The sequence below is a fragment of the Pongo abelii genome, chromosome 23 (assembly GCF_028885655.2).
Source record: "Pongo abelii isolate AG06213 chromosome 23, NHGRI_mPonAbe1-v2.0_pri, whole genome shotgun sequence".
NCBI classification, from domain to species: Eukaryota; Metazoa; Chordata; class Mammalia; order Primates; family Hominidae; genus Pongo; species Pongo abelii.
This window is the reverse complement of record NC_085929.1, coordinates 23,269,729-23,279,207: the sequence shown is the minus strand read 5'-3', so window position 1 is coordinate 23,279,207 and position 9,479 is coordinate 23,269,729. Positions and strand designations below refer to the sequence as shown.

The 9,479-nt window shown below is 53.3% G+C and overlaps 1 pseudogene; it reads right to left on the bottom strand.

The window, feature by feature from the left end:
* Positions 1-6,223: 6,223 nt before the first annotated feature.
* LOC100443412 (suppressor APC domain-containing protein 2-like) lies at positions 6,224-7,533 on the bottom strand (annotated as a pseudogene).
* Between the last annotated feature and the right edge of the window lie 1,946 nt (positions 7,534-9,479).

Genomic DNA, 9,479 nt, shown 5'->3' with positions numbered 1-9,479 from the left:
CTCTTTCTCTCTCCTCTGTCTCTCTCTCTCTCTCTCCTCTGTCTCTCTCTCCTTCTCTCTCCTCTCTCCTCTCTCCTCTCAACGTGGGATTTGAAGAGTTAGTGGCCGTAACCCAAACAGCAGACAAGGTTTGTTTCCCAGGCCTAACCTCACAGAATGGACAGGTGCACATCTACAATCAACTGTTGGTCTTTGAAAACGAAATCTGTGACACCCTAAAGCACCTGCCAATTCACCACCCACCAATTCACCACCCGTTTCCTCAGCCCGAGAGCTTGGAATGTCCCGGCCACGTTACTGAGATGAGCTTTCTTATTCCAACCTCTGGGGCAGAGCAGCTGGGCCAGTTTTGTGTTCTTTTCCTTGTGGATATTTACCAGTGAAATTTTAGGAAAATTCAAACGGACGAGACACAGTGCTTCTACATGAGAGAGACAACCGAGGTTCTGTTGGAGCGTTCTTGTGAGCAGGCTCTGGGGTCTCTCGTGAAGGGCCATTTTTCAGAAAGCCCTTCACGTTGGCCCAGATAAATCAGTCTACCCCCTGGAGTGACTGGTGGAAAAGGCAGGACAGTCTCAAAAAAAAGTGAGGAGCACAGTGAATTTCCACAGCTTTTTAAGAATCTGGTCCCAACATGTCATATTTTAAAATCTTCAACATGTTTCCTGAAAGCACGTTTTCATTTTTTAATGTTTATTTTATTTTTATTTTTTTGAGACCGGGTCTTGTTCTGTCATCCAGGCTCGAGTGCAGTGGCGCGGTCTCGGCTCACTGCAACCTCCGCCTCCCGGGTTCAGGCGATTCTCCTGCCTCAGCCTCCTGAGTATCTGGGATTACAAGCATGCACCACCACGCCCGGATAATTTTTGTATTTTTAGTAGAGACAAGGTTTCGCCATGTTGACCAGGCTGGTCTCGAACTCCTGACCTCAAGTGAGCCTCCCACCTTGGCCTCCCAAAGTGCTGGGATGACAGGTGTGAGCCACCACGCCCGGTCCCCGAAAGCATTCTTTAAATCTCTATGCGGCAGGAAAAGAATTTCCAGCCCCATTTTATGCTGTCGAATTTATGAATGTGTATATGTGTGGCATACATATATCTGTGTGTTTATCTATATATTTATATCTATTTATTTCTATGTATATAAAAGTATTGTGTATATATGCAGACCTATTATATCTGTGTCTACATATGTCTATATGTAAGTATACTTCAGTATTTTCTCTATATTTATACCTATGTCTACATATAGCTACATCTAACTTTACTTATTTATATTCATATCTGTATTTATTCCTATATATGCCTATGAATATCTGTACTATGTATATTATAGCTATAGGTACACTGATATCTGTATTCATATCTGTGTATATCTATGTCTATGTCTGTGTATATCTAAGTATATTCTACATTTATATCTGCATCTATACCTACAGATATATCTGTAGGTCTATCCTTAGCTATACCTATGTGTATCAGTATCTGTACCTACCTATTCCTATACCTATGTTTGTCTATGTGTATCTATATCAAAGTATACTCTACATACCTGTATCTATACCTATATCTACCTATCTATGTATACAGGTATCTTTTTTTGTTGTTGTTTTTTGGAGACAGAGTCTTGCTCTATTGCCCAGGATGGAATGCAGTGGCATGGTCTCAGCTCACTGCAACCTCCACCTCCTGGGTTCAAGCAATTCTCCTGCCTCAGCCTCTCGAGGAACTGGGATTACAGGGACCTGCCAGCACACTGGGCTAATTTTTGTATCTTTAGTAGAGATGGGGTTTCACCTTGTTGGCCAGGCTTGTCTCAAACTCCTGACCTCAACTGATCCACCCTCCTTGGCCTCCCAAAGTGCTGGGATTACAAGTGTGAGCCACCACGCCTGGTCTTAGGACCACGTTTTCTTTTGAGACGGAGTCTTACTCTGTCACCCAGGCTGGCGTGCAGTGGTGTGATCTCCACTCACTGCAAGCTCCGCCTCCTGAGTTCACACCATTCTCCTGCCTCAGCCTCCCGAGTAGCTGGGACTACAGGTACCCGCCACCGCGCCTGGCTAATTTTTTGTATTTTTAGTAGAGATGGGGTTTCACCGTGTTGGCCTGGATGGTCTCGATCTCCTCACCTCATGATTCACCCACCTCGGCCTCCCAAAGTGCTGGGATTACAGGTGTGAGCCACTGTGCCCGGCCTAGGACCACATTTTCTTTATTCACTTATATACTGATGGACACGTAGGTTGATTCCATGTCTTGGCTATTGTGTATTTAACACTCCCACTAGAAGAACACGTTGAGCTACATACTTTTTATTTTATCATTATTATTTTTTAACATGGAGTCTTGCTCTGTCCTCCAGGCTAGAGTGCAGTGGCACGGTCTCAGCTCACTGCAAACTCTGCCTCCCAGGTTCAAACAATTCTCCTGCCTCAGCCTCCCGAGTAGCGGGAATTACAGGCGCCTGCCACCACATCCAGCTAATTTTGTATTTTTAGTAGAGACGGGGTTTCACTATGTTGGCCAGGCTGGTCTCGAACTCCTGACATCAGGTAATCTGCCCACTTCGGCCTCCCAACGTGCTGGGATTACAGGCGTGAGCCACCGCACCTGGCCAAGCTACATACTTTTTAAGAGTCATTCTCATCTGAGTTACCAAACCCAAAACTCCATGGATGGAAAGACACATCATTATTTCACGCACACACCCCTTCCAAACAAAGTGGAAAGTGCTGCCAAGCAAATCACGACAGATTTTTCCACAGTTGGGGAACAGGTGCTGATTTCAGAGATGTTAACATGTGGTAAAATGCTCGTTGTAGAGCCTGCGAGAAGCATCGATGCAGGAGGATATAGCTCTACAGGAGGATATAACTCAGTGGGCAAACATCTTCTATGTAAGTCACTATAGCGTGAGCTCGAAAAATATTCATTGTAAAGCCTTCGAGAAGCATAGATACAGGAGGATATAGCTCTACAGGAGGATATAGCTCACTGTGCAAACATCTTCTACATAAGTCAGTATAGCGTTAACTTCTGTAGGAAAAATGGTTCCCATTTCAACACAGAATTTACTTAGTAAATTATCATAATACTTAATAAATTAGTCATAATACCAGATCAAAATAATATGTGGTATGTATTGAGGAGGTAGTGCATGCAGACATGTTTTGAGTACTTTAAGTAGATGGGTGGACGTAATTCTTTTTTTTTTTTGAGACGGAGTCTTGCTCTGTCACCCAGGCTGGAGTGCAGTGATGTGATCTCGGCTCACTGCAACCTCTGACTGCTGGGTTCAAGCGATTCTTCTGCCTCAGTCTCCCAAGTAGCTGGGACTAGAGGGGCCTGCAACCAAGCCCAGCTAATTTTGTTGTATTTTCAGTAGAGACGGGGTTTTGCCATGTTGGCCAGGCTGGTCTCAAACTCCTAACCTCAAGTGATTCCCCAGCGTCGGCCTCCCAAAGTGCTGGGAAGACAGGCATGAGCCACCATGCCTGGCCTAATTCTTTTTTTTTTTTCATGTTTCCAGAAATCTGTTTTATTTCTTTAGATATATCAAACACTGTTACTTTATATTCTCTCTGATAATTCTGGTATCTGGGTCTAGAGTCAATCTGTTGCTTCTGCTGGGTCTCATGGTGTATTGTTTCCTTGTGGTGTTTATGAATTTTTAAACCTGGAGATCTCATTTTCTTTCTTTCTTTTTTTTTTTTTTTTGTAGAGATGCGGTCTCTCACTGCGTTGCCCATGCTGGTCTGGAACTCCTGGCCTCAAGTGCTGGGATTCCAGGCGTGAGCCACCACGCCCCGCCGAGATGTTCCTTTTCCGTGGAACTTGATCAACACAAAATCCTGAGGCCTGGTGTGGGTGTGTTCCTCTGGGGCAGATTCTCAACCGGGGACACTTCTGCCCCCAAGGACACATTTCGACGTCCTGAGACATTTCTGGGTGTCATCACAGTGTGCACGCACGTGTATGTACCTGCACCCGCTACTGGCACCTCGCGGATAGAGCCCAGGGACGCTGCTCACATCCTGCACGGAGACTGACCCGCCCAGCGTCCCTAGGGCGGGCTCTAGGCAGGGTCTGCCAGCCACCTAGACCCTGCCAGCCGGGGCCACTTTAAATTCTCCCCTTGTGGTCTCCAGGGCCACTCACTAGCCTGATTTCAAGCTGTAAACTGGGAGGACCTATTTTTTTTCACCTTGCACGGAACACCAAGGCTAAAAGGCAGTTTTTCCGGAGGTGCCAGCCTGTCTCACATTTCCGCTTCAGCTGCGGGGTCCAGCTCTATGTGGGCGGTCTCCTGATGAAGTCACCCCGGGACAGGCACTGTTCTGTCTCCTGCTTCCAGTCCAGTAAAGACGCCAGGATCCCCCAGGGCATGGCAGGCACCCTCAAAGGCAGACGTGGGGAGGCTCTGGTGGGCAGGCCCCAGCCTGCTGACACGGGGGGCTTCTCCCCGGCTGCCACTGGCCCACCCACTGCGCTGCAGTCCACCTGGTGCTGGGGCTGTGGGGCACAGGCCCTCAGGACCTGCTCCCTTTCCTGCCCAGGAGGTCCAGGCCTGGCATCCTTATGTCCCCTGGAAAGCCCACTCCCATCTTCAGGGTAGGAGGGCAGCTGCATGCTGGGCTGACTTGGGCCTGTCCTGGGACACCCCTGCAGGCCAGGTGCAGCAGGGGATGTGGCTCTGTGGGGTTGCTGTGGGCAGGATAGCTGGGCTCCGGAAGGGAGTTGCCACGCTGCCTGCCAGGGCCCCTCCTCTGAGACAGGTGCCTTGTGGGACAGTGTACCAAAGTGCCCTGGACACGAGGGGTCCCTGAGCCACACACACTGACGCCGCATCGGGGGCCCTGCGCCCCACACACGCTGACCCCGCATCGGGGGCCCTGCGCCCCACAGGCACTGACCCCGCATCGGGGGACCTGCGCCCCACACGCACTGACCCCACATCCGGGGCCCTGCGCCTCCCATGCACTGACCCCGCATCGGCATCGGGGGCCCTGCGCCCCACACGCACTGACCCTGCATCGGGGGACCTGCGCCCCACACGCACTGACCCTGAATCGGGGGACCTGCGCCCCACACGCACTGACCCTGAATCGGGGGACCTGCGCCCCACACGCACTGACCCCGCATTGGCATCGGGGGCCCTGCGCCCCACACGCGCTGACCCCGCATCGGGGGCCCTGGGCTGCAGAACCCGTCGATGCTGTTGCCGTGCCCCTGGTTCTGGTGACACTGGGACCCTCCAGGCTGGGCTGAGCAGGGCTCCCCCACCAGTGCGTACTCCAGCACCAGCGGGAGTGGGCCTGGGCAGGGGGTGAGGGAGTGACAACCAAGGGGACCTGCCCCAGCCTCCTCCTGTACCCTTGGGGTTCTCATTTTCCTTGGCTGAGGGAAGTGGCCTCTCCCAGCTGAAACCTGGGGTCAGGCTGGGCGTGAGAGCAAAGGGGGGTGAGCAGGACCCCAGACCTTGGGAATCCTGAGTGGGGGGGACAGGTTTTGCCTATGACGTGCCTGGGAGCTGTCTGGGGGCCCTCCTGGGGAGCCAGGCTCACAGGTTGTTGTGTGGGACTCAACGTGGGGCAGTGTCCTGGCCAGGAGGAGGAAGGCCATCACCCCAGGGTCTGTGGGGGGCACATGCAGGCCAAGCTCTCGCCCATCTGGCGTGCCGATCTGCTGCAGCCAGAGTCCCTCAGCCTTGGCCAGGACCTGAAGTCCGACCGCTATCCCTGGGGCTCCCCAGCCAGGCATGCACCCCCCGCTTACAGGCCATCCCCACCCCCTCCATCTACTTCCGTCCGTCCGAGCTACAGCCACCTTGTCCTGGTGCCCTGGTTGAGCCGGGAAGCTGCCCTTGGACCCGCGTCGGAGCCGCCCCGCGCCCTCTGCTGGCCTTTGTCGGAAGTGCAGCCTGGCGTGGGCAGTGCCTTTCCCTGAAGATGGGACCCAGGGCAGCACCGCTGGAAACGGGGCGGCGGTAACTCGTGGAGGGGTACCCCACTGTCCACTGACAGCGGCAGTAGTAGCTGCGGACTATGCGGACTCAAGAGAGCCCCAGCCCATGTCAGCACCAGGAGCCAAAACGGGGTCAAGCGCTCGGTGCAGGGGCCAGCCGGGGGCAGGCCTGGGGAGCCCATCTGGCAAGGGCGGCAGGAAGGTGCCCACTCCGGGACTGTGCCTGGGCCTGCCGGGGATCTCCAGCCAGAGAGAGTGGGTGCGATGGGGCGCCCACCCTCGAAGGGCTGAGTGCCAGGCTGGCCCTGGGGGCCCGCGCGGCCCACACGGACTAGATGAAGGTGGAATCCAGAGGTCCCCAGTCCTGCTGGCTCAGGGCGCGGGCCTCAAACAGCTGCTTAATGAGCGCCGACTTCTTTTGCTCCAGCTGCGTGATGCGCTCACTCTTCTCGGTCACCTCCTGGGCGAGAAGTCGGTTCTGCTCCTTCAGCATGAGGATGGTCTGCTGCTGCCAGCCCGGGGGCGAGGTGGACGTCAGGGCAGGGCAGGGGTGCCCGGAGGAGGACGGGGGCAGGGCCCGGCTGGCACAGGCTGCAGCCAGCAGCTCCCCCAGGCACCGGGCCACCTCCTGTACCTTGGGCAGTAGCCGCCCCAGTGGGCGGGGGCTCCCTGCAGCCCCAAAGTCGGCGCTGGCTCTGCTCTGGCCCAGGAGGCGCTGGCGCTCCTGCACTCGTTGTAGCTGCTGCTGGTACCAGTCGCGGCCCCGCGCCATCATCTCCAAACCCTGCAGCAGCATCTCCTTCTCCTGCTCCGGCTCCTTCATCTGCTTCAGCAGGCCGCAGTCCACGCCGCTGGTGATGGTGTGCCTCCGACGTTCCCCTCGGGCACGGGGGGCTCGCCGGGCATCCCCTGAGTCCGCCTCCAGGGCCCTGCAGGCCACTGCACCTGCGTCCGCGCTGGAACTCGGTTCCAGGGCCGCGCTCTGGGACTGCTTGGGCTCCGCGGGGGCAGGGCGCCGCCTCGGCCGGGGCGCACAACTGCCCCGGGCTGCGGGCGGCGGCGCTGGGACCGGCCAGAGGGGCGCGCACGCCCAGGGGCAAGGGCTTCCTGTCCAGGACCGTCCGCGGCTCGTCGGCCGGCGCGAACACCAGGCGCTGCGGCGGCGGCGGCGGCGGCTGGTCCCCGGGCCGGGCCGGGGAGCGCGTGGTGTCCCGGGGGCCACCGTCGGCGCTCAGCAAGGGAGGTGCGCAGGCCGGCCACGAAGCGCTCGAAGGTCAGGTAGCCGCTGGCCGGGGCCACCTGGCGCAAGCCCTCCAGCACCCCGCGGGGCAGCTCCCGCGCGTCGGTGCCCTGCCAGCGGGACTCGATCTCGCGCAGGTGCACGCAGCCGCGCCGCCGGTCGTCCAGGATGTGGAACAGGGTGCGCAGGCTATGCAGGAGGGCGCGGGGGCGGGGGGAGGCACGCAGCCCCGCTCGGCCATGGCGGCCCCGGCCATGGGCGCCCGGGCTCGGTCCCCGCGTCCACCCGCGTGCGTCCCAGCGCGGCCCCACGGAGGGGCCGGCCCGGCGAGCTAATTCTTAAAAGTATCTTTGGAGGAACATTTTGCCTTTCTTTTTACTTTTCTAATGAGGAAGCTTAGGCACAGAGTGATTTTATTTATTTATTTTTTTAAATTTGCCAGGTTCACACACAAACAAATAGGAGAGTCACGATTTAATCCTGAGCCCAGCCTGGCCCTGTGCTTGTGAACTGTGCAGACATAGCAGATACCGATGAGACCACAAGGGGAATTAGACATTAACACTCATGTTTATGTGAAATTGCACCTTGTAATTTAAGAAAAAATTGGTGACAATGAGCAGAACACACTTAATTTCAAGCCAGACCGCAGGCCTTGACGTTTTTTTCACCCTCAATTTTTTGGGCATTTCCATTATGTAAAAATAGAAAAATAAAAAGCTAATGGATATAATTTGTGTGTATGCTTAGTGGCGAAAGAGGTAATTTAGTTTCTATAAGGTGAAATGGGCTACTGTTATTTTTTAAAGCAAGTTTATGTGGACTCATGCAATTAGCTGGTTCAAGAACTTAATTGGAGAAATGTGTTTAATTATAATATTTAGTTCCTAATTCTGATATAAAAATATTTTCACAGAATGCATGTATAAAACTCACTCTCTCCACACCAGTTAAGTGCTCTCAGCTCCACGGGTCAGTGGTCACAGTCCTTAAATAACCCAGGCACAGTTCTGTGGCAGACATGCCTGTGAGTCTCTGTTTCAGCAGCAGGGAGAGCTGGTCCAGGTGAACATCAGACTATAGGCCCTATGATACTCACACCTGACCCACGTGAGCATCACAGACCATAGATGAGCTCCATCCACACCGGGTGAGTATCACAGACCATGGCCCTGCCCCATTCACACCAGGTGAGCATCACAGACCATGGCTCAGCTCCATCCACACCAGGTGAGTATCACAGACCATGGATCAGCTCCATCCACACCAGGTGAGTATCACAGACCATGGATCAGCTCCATCCACACCAGGTGAGTATCACAGACCATGGATCAGCTCCACCCACACCAGATGACTATCACAGACCATGGATCAGCTCCACCCACACCAGGTGAGTATCACAGACCATGGATCAGCTCCACCCACACCAGATGAGTATCACAGACCATGGGTCAGCTCCACCCACACCAGGTGAGTATCACAGACCATGGATCAGCTCCACCCACACCAGGTGAGTATCACAGACCATGGATCAGCTCCATCCACACCAGGTGAGTATCACACACCATGGATCAGCTCCACCTACACCAGGTGAACATCACAGACCATGGCCCTGCCCCATTCACACCAGGTGAGCATCACAGACCATAGATCAGCTTCAAAGGAGATTAGCTGAGTTGCTTTATTTTACTCTCACTTTTTCATTTCTGATCTTTTTAAAAAGTATATTTTTGGAAATTTTGGTTTCAATTGGTTTAGGATATCTTTTTATTATAACTGTGGTTTAAATTGCAAGGGTCAATTTGCATTTCAATCAGATCCTCACTAGTGGTTGTTTCCTGCCCTTTGAGAGTTCCTGTTCATCTGGATCAAACTTCACATTTCTGATCAGAGCTTTGTCATTTTAAATGTAGTTACTTATAATACCCTGATATGATATTTATGCAACTTACCTCTCTTAAAACCTCATTAGAAAAAAACTTAAGGGGAATAAAAAAATACATAAAAGCAATATTATGTGACATTTTCAAAGCTGTTTAAATCCAGAAAACAATATCTGTTTGTATGTGATTAATTCTTGACAGTGGTATTTTAAAATATTGTGTGGAAACCACGTTCCTGTATCTTTTTTTTGAAGCATGTTTGTCATACAAAGTAACATGTGGTGCTGATCACCACATCCAAAGCTGAGCGCTGCTTCAAGCGGGAAAATCTCCTTGTTGGTCCTCTTCATCTCCCCAGGGGGATCTCTCCCCAATCTCCTCCATCTCCTC